Consider the following 15,939-nt stretch of genomic DNA (forward strand, 5'->3'; position numbering starts at 1 on the left):
GTCAAGAATGATTATTATGTTATTTTTAAGTGACATGTGGCTAATCTTGAGAAACATCCACTTCTAAGGGCTGATAGGAGAAGACAATTCTAGAAAGGGAACTGAGAAGGACATTTGAAGAGGCAAGAAGGAAATCAAGATCCAGAGACATAGGTACTAGGACTCGATCAGGGTGCAGGCTTTGTTGATACGGAGATGAATAAGACACACATAGCTTATCTAACTGCCCAGAGAAGCAAGGAAGGCTTGAGAGAAAGTTCCATCCGAGTTGTCTCTTGAACACTGCAAAGGAATTTGCTGGACATAAAGAAGTCACCTTAGTCATGAGGATTGAATGTGCAAAGTCAAAGTCATGGCCTAACATGACCGATTTGAAGGATGAGAAGCAATTGCATGTTGCGTGGCTAAAGGATTATGATGAATGGACGCCTGAGCAGGTGAGGGACGTGCAAGGGTCTGGAGCTGAGGGCTCGAGTGTTTTCTAGCTGAAGGTGGGGATCCTCAGAGGTTTACCAGAGGGCAAAGGACATGTGTCATCCTGTTGTAGAATCATGTATTTATTAACTGCCCTGGAAGCCACAGCACTGTGTGGAGAGGAATTGTTTTAGGAAAGAGAATCGGGAGGTTTTAGATATTAATGCAGGAGATACAGGGGTCAGGCTGCCTGGAGCTGTGAATCGCCGGCAATGTCTGGGCATCTGGATGAGGGTTTCTTCTTTAATGGGAAGGCAAGAAGTTTTAGAGGTGGGCGAAGAATAGTTCCATCAGGTTGAATCTGATTCTGACAATTTCTACCTACTTAGGTATTTTTATAAAAAAAACAAACAAATAAATGAAAAATCACTGGGCAGTAGTATTGGTTAGGTATTGAGAGGAGATAAACCAATAATAAGATCCTGGTGCTGAATCTCTATTTGACTCCCTGAAGCTGAGTAGGGGATCCCAGGCAAGGGCCCAATCGCCACCAGGTCATCGGTCTTTCAGGGTCTTTGGAAGGTAGGGCGAGTGGTTTCTATTGAACATCTGTGTTCCAGGAGCTTCGTCCATGTGCTCGGTCAATGTTTGTGCCAACGTTATGGAGTCACCCTCAGAAAGGTTAAAACATTTGCCCATCATCAGAGTTTAACACTGACTGAGTTGAATTTCCAGCCCGACTCACTGTGGTTCCCAAAAAGTGTTTTTTTTCTTTTTTACATCAGTCCACTCTTCCGTCATTGATCACACTTAGAATTCAGGATTTCTAGCACGACAGGTGACTGACTCTACTACATCCTGACTTTTTGGCTTACTCCTTCTAGAAGCTCCCATAAAAAATCTAGGAGGGAGGTAATAGTGGGGACAGGCCACAGACACTCCCCATCTCCCATTGCTCCATATGTAATCGGGGACCCCCTGAGGGACAGATGGCATGTGCATTCTTCCCTTTATCCTCCAGGTGACAAAGCAGTCATATCCCTATGCTACGGATAAGGAGATGAGTCTTAGTGACTGTGTTCTCCAAGGTCGCATCTCAACCTGGCTTTCCACAGAAGCACATGCATACTTCCAAATAACCCTTTGCACAGTGGTTTCCTTTGTTATATCATGAATGACGACTGATAGGAGAAAGCGAACTCTTCCATCTCTGGATCCCAGGGCTTAGTGGTGCTGACAATGAGGACATGCTCACTGCTGCACACCTGGCCATGAGAGGCCGCTCTTCGCCAGGCATTCTGTTGGTCCCTTGGGTTTATCACTTTCCTACTTCCGCCCCTCATTTCGTGTTGTGTCCATTCTTTAATTTTAATCATTTCCTTGGGAAGAGCGTGGTCTTACCATCCTGTTTTTGCCATTGGAGAAACTAGGAATCTGAGAGTTTAAAAGGCCCGCCCCTGCTCACAGGGCTTGCTAACTGACAGACAAGGAATCAAACCCACAACTTCTAATCCTTAATCCTAAATGATGCACACACATGTCATGCAGCTCCCGAGAGGAATAAGACTGTGTTTGGGAGGTTCTGGTCTCAGAGAGATGAGCCCAGAAAATAAACAGAGGTGTGTCCCCCTTCTCTGTCACTTGGGGTACGTCTGAGAGTTCTGGTCAAAGAGTCTGCACTTTTGAATGGCGTAACTTCCTGCTTCGGGAGGAAAAACAAACAGGCCTGAGAAACGGTTAAGTCATCGCGAAGCTGACTGCTTCTGACGGTCAATGGTTTCCAGCATGTTTATTTATCTCTTTTCACCACAGCAGCAAAAAAGAGCCTTCCAACCCCAACCAGAGATGGTCCGGGAGGTCCATGCCTGGTGTGACGTCCTGGCCACCGCGCCACCAGGGAGTGGGTAGAATTCGACAGTGGAAAGTGCCAGTGTGGATTATTGCCATAATTGCTTTCTGGAAAGCAAAGGATTTAATTCCCAGTAAAATGTCATTAGAATTTGCCAGGCCCTCTGATGGGGAAAATAAAATGCCCTTCCTAGAAATTTCTCATGCTCTGTGGTTTCTAGAGAGATTCCGAGGGCTCTGCGGAGAAAGATAACGTGGAGATACGATTTTGGAACCGATGTGAATTTTCCCGCTTCGTCAAATGTCTGCGGACTCTCCGACTGTGAAGCCCACGCCGATTTTTTTTTTTTTTAATTTCTATGAGAATAATGGCTGTAGGGCCACTCGGCCTGTGTGTAGTCCTGCCATTTATTTAAGGTCCCAAAGCCCTGAATTCGCTGTCTCTAAAATGGGGCTGCCGCTCTCTCACAAGTTTGTCAGGAGTTACACATGTCACTCCAAGTTCAGCGCTCAGCCCTGTGCCTGGCATGATAAAGGTTAGCGATGATCGTGATCACGACTTGTGCAATTTCTCTTCCTAAAGCAGGCGTGTTACGACTGAGCCGTTTGACTTAAATGACTCTCCTTTCTTCTGTATCCTCGCTTCATTCCTGAATCGATCGACTTGCCGCGGGTCAGGAAGACTCTCCGAAGGCAGGTTTGTGTACCCACGAAGCCCGACAACGGCCCGGGAGTAATTCCTCGTGCTGGTTAAACGACCATGGCCTTGACGTCGCCGGGGAGGGCATCGGCGAGTTGCAGCGCTGGGCGTTGACGGATACAGTGAGAAGACTCAACATCTTTCTTGTAATAATTGAAATCATTTCAATTCATTTCCTTCGTGGTTGGACAGAAACATGTTTTCAATAGTGAGCAAATCTTGAGGGAATCCATTGACCTGAGCAGTCATATAATGCATGAAGTTAATGGACAAAAAAAATGATATTCATCTGCAGTTGATAATAGCATTTTCTTCCGCGGCGCCTAAACTTAGGGGCGGCCGGGGACGCTATCAGAGCTACACCGGCGTGTGTGACCCCTGTTGTCGCTAACAATTATTGGCTGTATGGTAAAATAAAATAAAAACCAACATAAGTTTTGACACCAAGATAATAAATTATAAATTATGGAAGTCTATGCCACCAAGGATCTTGTAAACAACAGGCTGGTCTCTTAGCAACAGGCCAGGGAGAGAGGTTGTTGGTAGGAATGGAGCCGACAGGATTATTTTGCAGTGATCACCACCGAGGACCAGAAACAACATTTTAACACCTGCCCGAGGCCCCGTCTCTGCCTGGCCCTGCTTTCTCCGGTGGCTGGCCTGGGCCGTGCACCAAACGGTGTCCTAAGATTTTAGAGCCTCTCCGTCACCAGCCCAGGCGCTCAGGCCCCAACGAGAAGATAAAAGGGACACGGGCAGTGGGGGTCAGGGGGTGGAGCGGAGATGCCCTCGCGCGAGTGACAGAGTGAGAATCGGAACCCACGCCGTCTCCCGTGGCACCGTCTGAAAGTGTCGCTGTGAGCAGGCCCGCCTGGTCCCCGCCTGCAGCTCCGCCGGCTTCTGCGGTCTCGCCTGGGGTGGCTGTCACGAAGGAGTTTAGACAAGACGCTGACAATGTGCCAAAATGGTTTATTTTTAAATGTTGTTCCCGAAAGCACCAGAATATTAAGTTGGAGCGAATGCCACTGGCAAGGTAGAGGGGCGGCGGCGGTCACATGTCATCGAAGGAAGGGCGGTGGGGTCAGGGGTCGTAGGGTTTTACTAGCAGAGGCAGTTGGACCGGAGGCCTCTGTCAGCTCGAAGCACTTCTAAAAGGGTGCGCGTGAGCGTAGGTGGGTGTGAGTGTGCATGTGTGAGAGTGTGAATGTGTATAAGTAGCGTGAGTGTGTGTATGTGTGAGTGTGGGCACGTGCAAGCATGTGTGAGTGGGTGTGTAAAGTGTAAGTGGGCATGAGTGAACATGGGAGTGTGTGTGAGTGTAAGTGGGTGAGTGTAAGTGGGTATGTGAGTGTGGGTGCCTGTAAGTGTGCATGAGAGTGGGTGACAGTGTGTGTGGGTGCGTGTGTGTGTATGAGTGTAGGTGTGTGAGTGTAAGTGGTCAGTGTGCATGAGAAAGTGTGAGAATGTGAGTGTGTATAAGAGTGTGTAAGTGGGTATGAGTCTGTGATGTGTGTGTGACACCGTGGACGTGTGCACACGCATTTCGCAGTTGCTGAGCATTTGCAGGGTCCGGGTGGAGAGAGGTTCCTTAACTCACTGTGTGTTAACTTCCGGCATCTTGCTTCAGTGGTTTTAGACGATCACCTGCCCACATTCTAGGGATGAGGTTCGATCAAGACTCTTAGAGTAGAATCTTTTTTAAAAAATCCTAGGATCTCAGTAGCAAACGGCTTCTCTTTCTGCGATAGAAATAGCCGGTTTTGCATGGTCCAAACCACAAAGTGAGTGCCGTGCGGTGCTGACTCTGAACACTGGGAAAACACCGGCCCCCACGGTGCAGGTGTCACATGACCCCCGTTTCCCTCCAGAACCCTGACTTCCCATGCATGTTATCGTTTCATAATAAAAGTGGCCGCCTAAACGATGATGACTTCAGATGTATTGGAAGGCTATTTTAAACTTCTCATAGGAATGCACCTACTCTTCTCCAAGAGAGAGGACGCGCTGCCCCTCCCCAGGGCCTCCGTTCTGCCCCGGCTCCTCTGACACCGTGCAAGGTGGCTCGCTGACCCCGGACGCGAATAGCTCCCTTCCTGAGGCTTTCACGTGCATTTGTGCTCAGCAGCCATCTGCCGGGTTGCACTTCTATGTGGGACAGTACCCTGGTCCCATCGGGGAGGGACCCTGGGCTTGTAAGACGTCCCTTCAGGCCCCTGGGTACGAGCCTGTCCTCCACGTGTGAACCTCTCGTACCAGAACATCTCCTGCCACAAAGGTATCATTTTCTCATTCTGCAGGTGGAGCAGCAGAGGCCAGCAGCGTCAGCTCACTTTCCCAAGCTCGGTGCCTGAGCCCAGAGTCCACGAGAGACTTCAAACTCCGTTCTGTCTCCAGGAAAGTGGACTACCCTGGAGCCAGGCCATTCGCAAGCTCCCTGCACAGGGCCGTCTTGCTTTCACGTCTTCTTTTATTATTGTTTTAATTACAAAAAAAAATATCTCATCATACATTACCATAAAATTAACAATACACAAACTATAAAGTTATAAGGCAAAATCTCTCCTCATCCCCTATTCTAGCCCTGAAAAACCTATTGCCCACTCCCCCCAACCCCAATATCTAAGTGGATCTTTTCAGAGCTGAATTTTCACTCTCTGCGGGGGACTGTTTCTGTAAAGAAACAATAAGCTCGCTTTTCCTCTTTAAGTTGTTTGTAGCTGGCTCATTCTGAAGAAATAAAAAGTAGCCTAAGCCTTTGATGTGTTTTAGTTTCACTTGTCAACATATGGTGGAGAACACTGGGCTCTCCGAGTCCCACCCCTCCACTTTCTCTCTGACTCTGGATCACCAACTTGGACTTGTCCAGAGCCCACCAACCTTGAACCCGTGGACGCCAGAGTCAGAATTCATCACTGAGCCCGTAAGCAGTTCTAGCACGTTCTAATCTTGGCCGCATGAAAGCTCCCCTTCCCCTGCTGTATCAGAAACCTGTTTTTTCTCAAGATCCTCAAAGTGACATGTGTGCACAATCAGGTCTGCAAGCCCTGTGTCAAGCTCAAGCTTCTTCGGAGAGACGACCCAGGGCAGCTGACGAGACTACTCAGACCACGGCCGACTCCTGGAAGGCACAGCTGAGTGGCCGTCAGCTCAGACCTGAGCTGCTGGAAGAGAGCTGAGTACTGCTCCTCCTCTGCAGAGGCCTGACTTCAACTAAATGGCAGCAAAAGGTGATGGGGGACAGCTTCCTGCTTAGCTCCTCGAGGCCTTTGCCTGGGGCCTCCGGGATGGTCTGACTGATCTCTCCTGGCCTCGGGTGAGGGTGGGGCTCGGCCTGGGCAGGGAGCAAGACCCAGCCAGTCCCCCTGGGCTCCAGGGTCCCGGGTCCCGATCCCCACCTTGCCCTGTCCGAGCTCTTCTGCAGGCAGCATCTCCAGCATCTCCCGTCCCACAATGCAGTGCTCGGGCTGGCAGGAGCTCAGCCGAACACTAAACGCTTGGCTCCGTTTCAACACGGCTGCCAAGATTTGGCAACCAGAGAGTTGCAGGAAAGCAGCAGGCTGCTAAACCCTTTCACATTTTTAATTAGATCCACACACCCATGTCTTTGAGCTATCATAAATATACAGATGACACGGAGAGTAGTATTCGGGGTTAAAAAAAAAAAAAAAGAGGAAGCGCACCCTCTCCAGTGGTATATCTTACCTTATTGAAATAATTTGCCTCTCCATAGTTTGGGGGGCCAAAGAGGAGAGGAAGCGGGAGTGACACTTGCTCCAGTAAAACTGGCTGTCTGCTGAGACTCTACCGGGCTGTGGAACACGCAGGTCGCAGGCCCCCGCGCCGGCCGCCGCCCTGGGCTTGGAGCGCATCGCCAGAAGGGGGCGCTGCGGGCAGCTGCGCGGCCCTGCGCGGCCGGGAGCGCGGGGTGGAGGGTTTCGGAGTCGCTGCAGGGGAAGCCGCCGCCTGCCCCCGCTGCTGGCAGCCTCGCCGTCCCGCCGGGCTGCGAGGCCGCCCCTCGGCCCTGAAACGCAGGCACCTCCGCAGTCGAGGTCGCTTTAATAGTTTTGTCACGTTACCTCCTTCTCTGGCTTGTCTTTGGGCATCCTTTCCCGTAAAGTCGTCGAGGGCTGCCTCTTATTTCTTCTAAGCCTCTCGCCACACACAGCAAACGCGCTCGTCCTCTGCCACTCAGAACCCCGCCCCGCCCCCCACTACCGGCTCCTGGGCCACCCCGCTGTGGGGGAGGGGTTCTGGGCCCCAACTCTGGCTCTGGCTCCGTCCTGTGGCTTTGGACCTATGATTTCAAAGGCCTTCACTTTGGTTCCTCCACTTGAAAGATCCCGAGGCTGGTCTGACCTCATACACGGGCAATGGAGGTTCAAGGACATCATGAACGGGCTCGTGGTGCAGTCGGCCCCCAGCACCGAACCACTGTTCTTTTGGGGAACCCGTATGAGGACAAGAGTGCCTCCTGAGGGTCAGCGGACAGACAGCCACAGCAGTGAGGGTCGGCGCCTCCTGGAAGGCTCCGTCCTCTCCCTCCTCTCCCGCGGCAAGCTGGAGGTGAACAGGGCTCGGCCGGGGCCTCCACAGTCGCGCACATGTCCTTAATTTTAAAGACATGTTAAGAAGGAAATGAAACACTTGAAATGACAGGAAAGAAGCCTCTCCGGTCGGCCCGTCTGAGAGCACGACGTTTATAAACAGAGCCACCGCGAGCATCACACGCATCTCTGCAGAGGCATCAGGCTCGTGGACACACGGGCTTTGTCTGCTTATCACAAACTCGCCGCACACCGGCCAGCGCCTCCTGGGTGGACCACGGCCCGCCGCAGAGACAGCGGCGTTTGGCCTTTCCTCTTGTCCTTTGATTTAGGTGTTTTTTTTTTTTTTTCATGTGGCTTGAAAATAAACTTTTTTTTTTGTAACTATGGCAGAGTTGGTTTTTTATTTTTTATTTTTTGGTACTTTTCCTGCAAACAGGACAGCCAGACAAACCGGATGCCTAGTTTAATGCGCTGGAGATAATTCTAGGCCCAGTGTGGGCCTTTCGATGGTACGAAGGCTGAGGCGAGACAGGGGCTGGCAGGCCTTGGCATTCTCGTTGTCCCCCGACATTCCTTGCGTCCCCAACACCTCACCTCCTTGTCCCCCTACACCACCGGCTACAGAGAATTCTCTTTAATTAAGAGGACAGAAGAGATGCGAGCTGCTCACACTCACACACACACACACAATGTAAACAGAACCCGTGTGAGGACAGTGTCGCCTGAGAAAGAAGAGAGCGTGGCAGTCAGCCCGGAAGCCAGGCTGAACCCCGGGAATCTCCAAGGCCCCGATCTGCCTCTGATGGGGAGATACTGCTCCTAATTATTAGTATTTACACAAGAAGAAACAGCCCATTTCCATAAGAGTAAAACAATGTATAATCTGCATAATGTCTTTCCTGGAGCAAGAGGTGTCTCCCTGGAGTCGGCCCTGTTGTGTGAGCGGTCCCTGGCTGCCACCCCTGCGTCGTTCCCACCCGTTCACTGAGGGCACTGCGTCTCCGACTTTTCCTGTGCCTTATGCGGGGGGTGGGCGTGGGGTGTGTGCTGGGGCGCGCGAGCAAGCGCCTACCTGCAGTGTGTCTAAGGCCGCGTCAGTCCGCTCAGGCTGCGATAACAAAGCACCGCAGACAACAGGCAATTGTTTTCTACCCGTTCCGGAGTCCAGAGGCCAAGATCAAGGTTCTGGCCTATTTGATAGCTCTCTTCCTGGAGTCCCTTCTTATAAGGACATGAATTCCACCCTCATGACCTTATTTAACCTTAATTAAACCTTAATCCCTTAGAGGCCTCATCTCGAATTATAGCCAGATTGGGACCCAGGATTTGACACATTGGGACCCAGGATTTGACACACACATTTAGAGAGGGACGCAAATATTTGGTCCCACTAACGAGGGCATTTCACGTACTGTCAGAAGGAGATTATGTCAGACTGGGATCCTACTCTCCTTCTCCGCCCTCCCCCTCCAGCTGTGTGGCCTCGTGCAAACCAACTAACCTCTCTGAGCCTTGTTTTCCACATTTGAAAACTGGGGATGAAATATGATTTCCCCAGAACGTGACTAGGAAGGATAGATAGGAGAATGCCCGCCAGGCCCGGAGCAGTGTTCGCAAGATAAAAGCAGCTACGGCGGTTGTTTATATTCTCATTTGTTCATTGTTACTATTATTTATTAATACGGCCCAGACGGCCTCGTCCACAATGCTAGTGCCGAGCTTCGCATCACAAATATTCTCGGTCCCGCTGCTCATGTCTCTTACCCTTCACCACCGACGCTCACTGGAGTCACTGAGGCAAAGAGAAAGTGTGACAGCATGTGACAACGTCTTCCATGGGGTCTAGAGGAAATGAGCGTGCTCGGTTTCAGGGAAGTGAGTCTACGTGTCTATAATCACTTTCTTATTGGAGTATTTCACATGGGTTGTTGACACCATTATGAATTAACACAGTCCTGGCCACCTTGTTTGACACTCTTGCATAAAGCAAATGTTCTGCAGGAAACGGGAGACGCGTAACCATTTTCTAGATAGGGAGGCCGAAGTGAAGACCGCACTGCCCGGAAGCGGCCGGACAGAGGTTCACACGAAGGCCACATTCTAAGCGTGACGATCCTGCCTTCGTCTGCAATTGCAGCAACGAGGCTGCGAAACGAGCATCCCGGCTTAGCGCTGGCGCATGAAGCATCTGGTCCCACGCTCTCGGCTCCCAGGTTCTCCAGGGTTCTGTTGACCTGGACGCGGTTTACCCGGACCGCTCCGCCCCACGCTGCCTGCTGCTGGCCGTGGGGTTAGGCTGCAGACTGGATTCTTGTCCACGGAATGTGTGCTTGCTCTGGGTCTCCAGCCGAAGGGGGCAGGCAAGCCCCTGCACTCCAGAGAGAAGCAGGCACTTCTAAGGGGTCCGACTGTGTCACGTCCACTGACATTCCAGCGGCTAAGTGAAGTCATGGCCAAGGCCAATGTCAGGGAGGGAGGAAGTAAATGCTATGCACGGGAGTGTGGGCGGGGCGGGGAGGGCTTGCAGTTCAGCTGAACAGACTATTAGGAGCACCCTGCAAACGGTGTGACAAACAGAAAACCAGAACAGCAACCAGTGCCACGCCCCCTTCATCGGCGGCGTGGCGCAGCCCCTGTGAGGCCCTTCCCGTGGTGACAGCCCGCATCCATTCTGACGGGTCGAGCGTCAGTTTTGAACGATCTATGCTCTGAGCATCGCTGACGTCAAAATCCTTCCGCCGTCATCCCCATTGGTTAGTATCCACAATGACGCCAGAAAACACCACCTTCCGAGGGACGGCCACCAGCTCCAACGAACCTCCACCGCGAACACCCCCGATTCTAAAGGCGGAGCCTAGCCCTGCTTCAGCTGGGACATGGACACAGGTTTCAGCGTCAAGGACTTGGGGACGAGAACCATGGCTCTGACCCTTCCTCGACGTGTGTCCTTGGGCAAGCAATGTGACCTCTCTGAATCTCAGGCCTTTAGTGGGGACGCTCATGGGCCGTTGAGAAATGTAAATCACTTGATGAGTCTGAATCGGCTAACTCAGGGCCTGATGGGGAGTAGGTACTCCCTAAATGATGTCTCTCTTTCTTTTACAATTAGAATGAAGCCTATAAAATGATAAAAAATAATCAACTGTTGCATATACTTCAACCTAATTGATTATAAAACCCTTATGGGCACATATGATTTCTTAAAAACGTCATCCCCTGTCATCGTGAGTGCCGAGTAAATGTTTGAGCGTTATAGCAGAAACATGCAGTTTTCATGTCATTCCAGGGGTCAGGGTGGAATGGTGGGATTTCGGGGAGGCGTAAATAGAGGGAGGGTAGGCAAATGAATCCACGACCCGCCCACGCGCCTTCCACCGCGACCGGAAGCGACGCTGTTGGGATGCGTATGGGGCCGGGGGCCGCAGGAGAAGGATCGGTGCCTGTTTTGTGGTGTGGGAAGAATCTCGCGTGCTTTGGGACCGAGCGGATATGGAGGTCTAAATCCCAGCTCTTTCAAAAACAAGTATGAGATTCTGGCCAACTCGCTAATTTCTCTGAGCCTCTCCTCTGTAAAAAGGGGTTAGTTCTCCTAGGGATGCTGCCGGCATCGAGGTGTTGTCTAGATAACATGTGACACAGACCTCGCTTCCTGGCAGGAGCTCCGCCACCTCAGTGACCCAACACTGCCCTATTTTTGGTTCTGACATTGGAACCGCGAGGAGAGAATATTAAACAAATGCAGAACGACAGAATTCCAGGGTGTCTAGACCCTCCCAGCGCAGACGCTAAAACTGCACCAGAGGGATTTACCAGGCAGCTAGACGGCATTCCCAGAACAAGCGTCTTTAATTTCCCACACTGGTGCTACGACAGCCAGAAAGCGAGCTACAGTCCCGCTCCTCGGGGCCTGCACGGATAACGCCGGTGAGACATGAGCATGGGCGGTATCCGGGAAGACTTGGGGCGACGGCCAGATACACAACGGTGACCGCCGTCATGCATGAGAATTAATGTGCGTCATACCTTTAAGCAAAGAATGAGAGGTTCCAAACAAATGTCAGGATCAAAAACAGACCTCCTCTAATATAGAAATAAGACAGCAGGATGAGCGCGACCTTCACCTTTAGAGAGAACAAAGCACTTGACATGACAAATATTTATGGAGCACCTACTCTGCGCCGAGCCAGAGGGCAGGCCCAAGGGCTGACGGGGTGAGACAGTCAGGGTCCCTGCCTCCTGAGAGCCTTATTCACGGTCTGCTCCTGCGCAGAGAGGAAGGAAGGACCAGCTCTGTCGGGGTATTGTCTTCACCTGTGGGCCGTGGCAGAGCAGGAACACCTGTGCCCAAAGAAAGCGTGGCCAAAGCCTGCTGCCAATGGGGTGTCTATTAAGTCAGCGGTCCCCAACCATTTTGGCACCAGAGACCGGTGCTCTTATGAGAATCCGATGCCCGATGATCGGAGGCGGAGCTGAGGCGGTGATGCTGGGGAGCGGCTGCAGGTACAGATGAAGAAGCTTCACTCACCTGCTGCTCACCTCCCGCTGTGCGGGCCAGTTCCTAACAGGCCACAGACCGGTACCAGTCCACAGCCTGGGGTTTGGGGACCCCCGGGTTAAGTGTTCAGCAATTACTAATATTCATCAAGCTTCAACTGCGAGCTCATTATTATTCTAGAAATTGCAAAAACAAAACGTGAATCTGTCCCCTACTCTTCAGAGCTGGGAATCTACCTCAAAAAACTGGATTAACACATATGTAAAAACCACAGAGAAAACAAGAAAGTGCTGCCTTTACTTAGTTTCATTTTAAACAGAGCCCACCTCTTTGGACCTCCACTGGGGAGAAAGTCTGAGGGACTCGCCTGCCCTAAGTTAAACGATGATGGCCAGGAATGGAAGTTAATATAAGAAAAGTATTATGGTGACTCTATCTGAGCACCAGTTTGCTCCTGAGTTTCCTGGCAGCCGAAGGGAAAATATGGTCATTATAAACTTGTGTGTTGGTTTTTTTGTTGTTGTTTTTTAAGAAAAGAGGACACACACCAAATCCTCCGGGGAGAGCTAGTTAACATCATGGACAAAGTCCAAAACACTAGCTTTTGGAATCAATGCATACTGAATTTTATATAACTGTTTTCCATAATGACTCTCAATAAAACACAAAGCTGTAACAAAACACAACTAACTCAGCGGAGGTGATTTGGCAAAAGACTAGATAACATGGTCCAAGTCAACAGGTTTCCAGGGACCTAACTTGATGAAAGACCTTAACTCAACATAGCACCTTACATGAGTGCATAGCTAACACGTGCATCACACTGTCTTCTTTACCATTTATCCAAGTATGGGTTTCAGTAAGAGTTGGACAGCAGACAATCTGAGATTCTGTTCTCTTAAGAGGACCTAGAGAAATGGCAACTTGTGTTGCTCTTTGATAGAAAATTTCCAGACATTATGTAGTGGATATCTCTCTCCTCATCTAGACATCATCTATCCAAACCTTCAGCGTCACCTCCAAGGCCCAGAGAGGGGAAATGGTTTGTTGTCTCAGTCCCGAGTATTGGTGACTCACACATTGGACTTCAGAGCGCTCACCTCCTCATGAAGAATTCTCTCCCCGGTGCCGTATGACCTCTTGTCTGATTCCTAATTGTCAGGCATTTCAATCCTATCGTCCTATCTGGACGGTAAGCTCCTTACGGAACAAGACTGCCCTCCGCATTCTTGTGTGCATACAGGGAAGAGAGCGGCACTATATGCATAATAAAAACATAATAAGTATCTGTTGGCTAAATGATTAATTCAGTAACAAATTGCCTGTGAGTTTTCCACTTGAATGCATGAGCATAAACATATGGAAATATATTTATGAGAATATAGTTAGTCATTTTCTCGCACTTTAATTTTATATGCATTGCCCGTGTATTCCTACCAGTTATATTGACCTCTTCTTAGAACGAGTGCGGGTACAAATCCACTCATCTATCAATTAAATTAATTAAGCTATATTAATTACTATCCTTTGTAATAGATACTCTTTTTTTTGTTTTGTTTTGTTTTATTTCCAATGCAGCAAAATGGCTCCTCCCCTCTGATTGACAAATAGGAAAGGAAAACCCCTAAAACGTGGCCCAAAGAGGGTGGCCACCTGGGGAAGTGGAGGACATCGGCCCCGACAGGTAGCTTGGAGTTACCATGTTTTTAATCTTGATCCAAAGGTCAGCAAGCTTTTTCTTACAGTGGGGCGGAGGATAAGTAGATTTTAGGCTTTGTGGGCCCCACAGTCTTCATCTCCGCCATTCGCTCCTACTGCTGTAAGAGTGCCGGCCGCCATAGACAACACAGAAATAAATGACCGTGCCTGTGTGCCAATAAAACTTTATTTATAAACACTAGAATTCAACCCGCAGATAATTTTTACCATGTGCCGTGAAATATTCATCCTCCTTTGATTTTTTTTTTTAAAAAAGTTTACGTAAAAACCATTCTTAGCTCACAAGCACACAAAAAACATGATGAGCCAGATCTGACCTGCAGGCTGTGGTTTGCTGAGCCCCGATCCACGGTCTACGAGTATCCACCTCTCACCTTGGAATAGTTAAGGAAGTGGAGGGCAGTCACGCAGTGAAATCGCAGCAGGGCTCCATTAAGAACGCTCATCGTCTGGTTCCTTCTCCAGGTTTCTGCCCAGCGCACGGAGCCTCTGTCAGCCCTCTCTTCTCCTAACGCACACAGATGCACATCTAGTGACTAGAATATACATCTTTTTCTGGATAAACAGATGACAAGAAATGCCTTGGCAAGGCGGAGCAGAGTGCCAAATGTTCTTTGAGGTAAGCAAGATCCCCAAAGGGTTCTGCGTACACACCTTCCATCTCTTGTCAGGAAAGCAAATAGGAAATCCTTCTTCCTACATCAAGGCAAGACCCTGCACTGGAGAGGGCTGTGAAACTAGAGTCAGCACTCCAAGCATTGATTATCGGAAATCTCTGATCCACGCAGGTCTTCTAATGGGATGAGGCAAAGAGAGGGTATGAGGCTTCCACTGCATCTCCTCTGAGTAGAATGACCTTAAAAGGCCTGTGCAGCGAGGTGGGGACCAGGGTAGGTAGACTGAGGTACTCTCTAAAGGTGCATGATATGTCTATGGCCACGCCGCCCTGAACAAGCCCGATCCCATCTGATCTCAGAAGCTAAGCAGGGTCAGGCCTGGTTAGTACTTGGATGGAAGACCATCTAGGAAGACAAGGAGCTGTAGGCGTAAAAACTTTTTTAAAAAAAAGGATCGTAAGCTGACAAGGTCTTTGCAATTGCAATTTAGGGTCGTCTTGCCTAAAAACAATTTTTTTAATTAAAAAATAAATAAATAAAGGTGCATAACATAAGAGGTGACAAAAAACTCAGTAAGCAAAGTGGGTGATACATTAATACAAGACTTAAAACATCGAAAGTAAAGCCAAAAAGCCACATGAACAAAATATCAAAAATTCAAGTGGCACCAAGGTCTAATCCTGTATATGCACGACTCACCTCTCTCACTTCCCCCTAATTTACTCTGTGGATCCTGTCTCTATTGAAAAATTTCGACATTTTGTCCATCATGGAGTTTTAAAATAATCCTGAGTTTTAAAATATTGGGTTGTTCAGGACACATTTGTGTCTTTAAGAAGACAAAAAGTACACTCATTTGATACAACATCGTAGAATTTGGTTATGATCTATGAACACTGGTATCTGTTTGGCTGTCACACTCTACTACAGTTGTTCAGCATCTTGTAGGGAAAACACACTAAAGGTGTCTACTTGAATTTAATGCCAGTACAGTTATTTTTATAAATTATAAAAAGTTTGATTACTAATATTTCTTTCAGGAGGAGCTGGCGGTTATACCTGCCTATGGCCTTGAAGTATTTCACTCTGAGGGAAAGCCAGAATTATACAAAGCGTCATGATTACAGACCTTGTCGTAAGCTCTAATACCACATCTGTTAAGAGGCTGAGTACTCGAAATACCAACTGAGGCCAGAATGTAGCAGTTGATACATTTCGCTACCAACAATGCTTATTACCTATTCTGGGGGTGGGGGGGAAGAGCTTTTAAAAACATCACAAACTTATTTTTCCTTAGAATCTGCAAATATCCAATCAGAAATGACACTGATACTCTCTCTACTGCTCACCAACAGAAAGCTCATTTACTTATCAGCGTCCCACATGAGTGACTGGGAGTAAATTGAGAAATTCCTAAAGAACCTTAATTCTGATCTTGCTTCAGAAGCGTCTTCAATCTCAAATCCTTGAGGCTATACACATCCTTGTCCCGTCTGAATCCCCTCTTTGGTTTGCCATCGTCCAAATATCTCGAACATTACTGACCTTTTAGCCTGCACCAAAGAAGACATCTGAAATAACCAGCCAGCCTTCTTCTCA

The 15,939-nt window shown here is 49.2% G+C and overlaps 1 pseudogene; it reads left to right on the forward strand.

Annotated features, from left to right (window-relative positions):
- Positions 1 to 14,651: 14,651 nt before the first annotated feature.
- Positions 14,652 to 14,770, forward strand: LOC118600491 (annotated as a pseudogene).
- The last annotated feature ends 1,169 nt before the right edge of the window (positions 14,771 to 15,939 follow it).

This window comes from Rousettus aegyptiacus, unplaced genomic scaffold (assembly GCF_014176215.1).
Source record: "Rousettus aegyptiacus isolate mRouAeg1 unplaced genomic scaffold, mRouAeg1.p scaffold_m13_p_3, whole genome shotgun sequence".
NCBI lineage: Eukaryota > Metazoa > Chordata > Mammalia > Chiroptera > Pteropodidae > Rousettus > Rousettus aegyptiacus.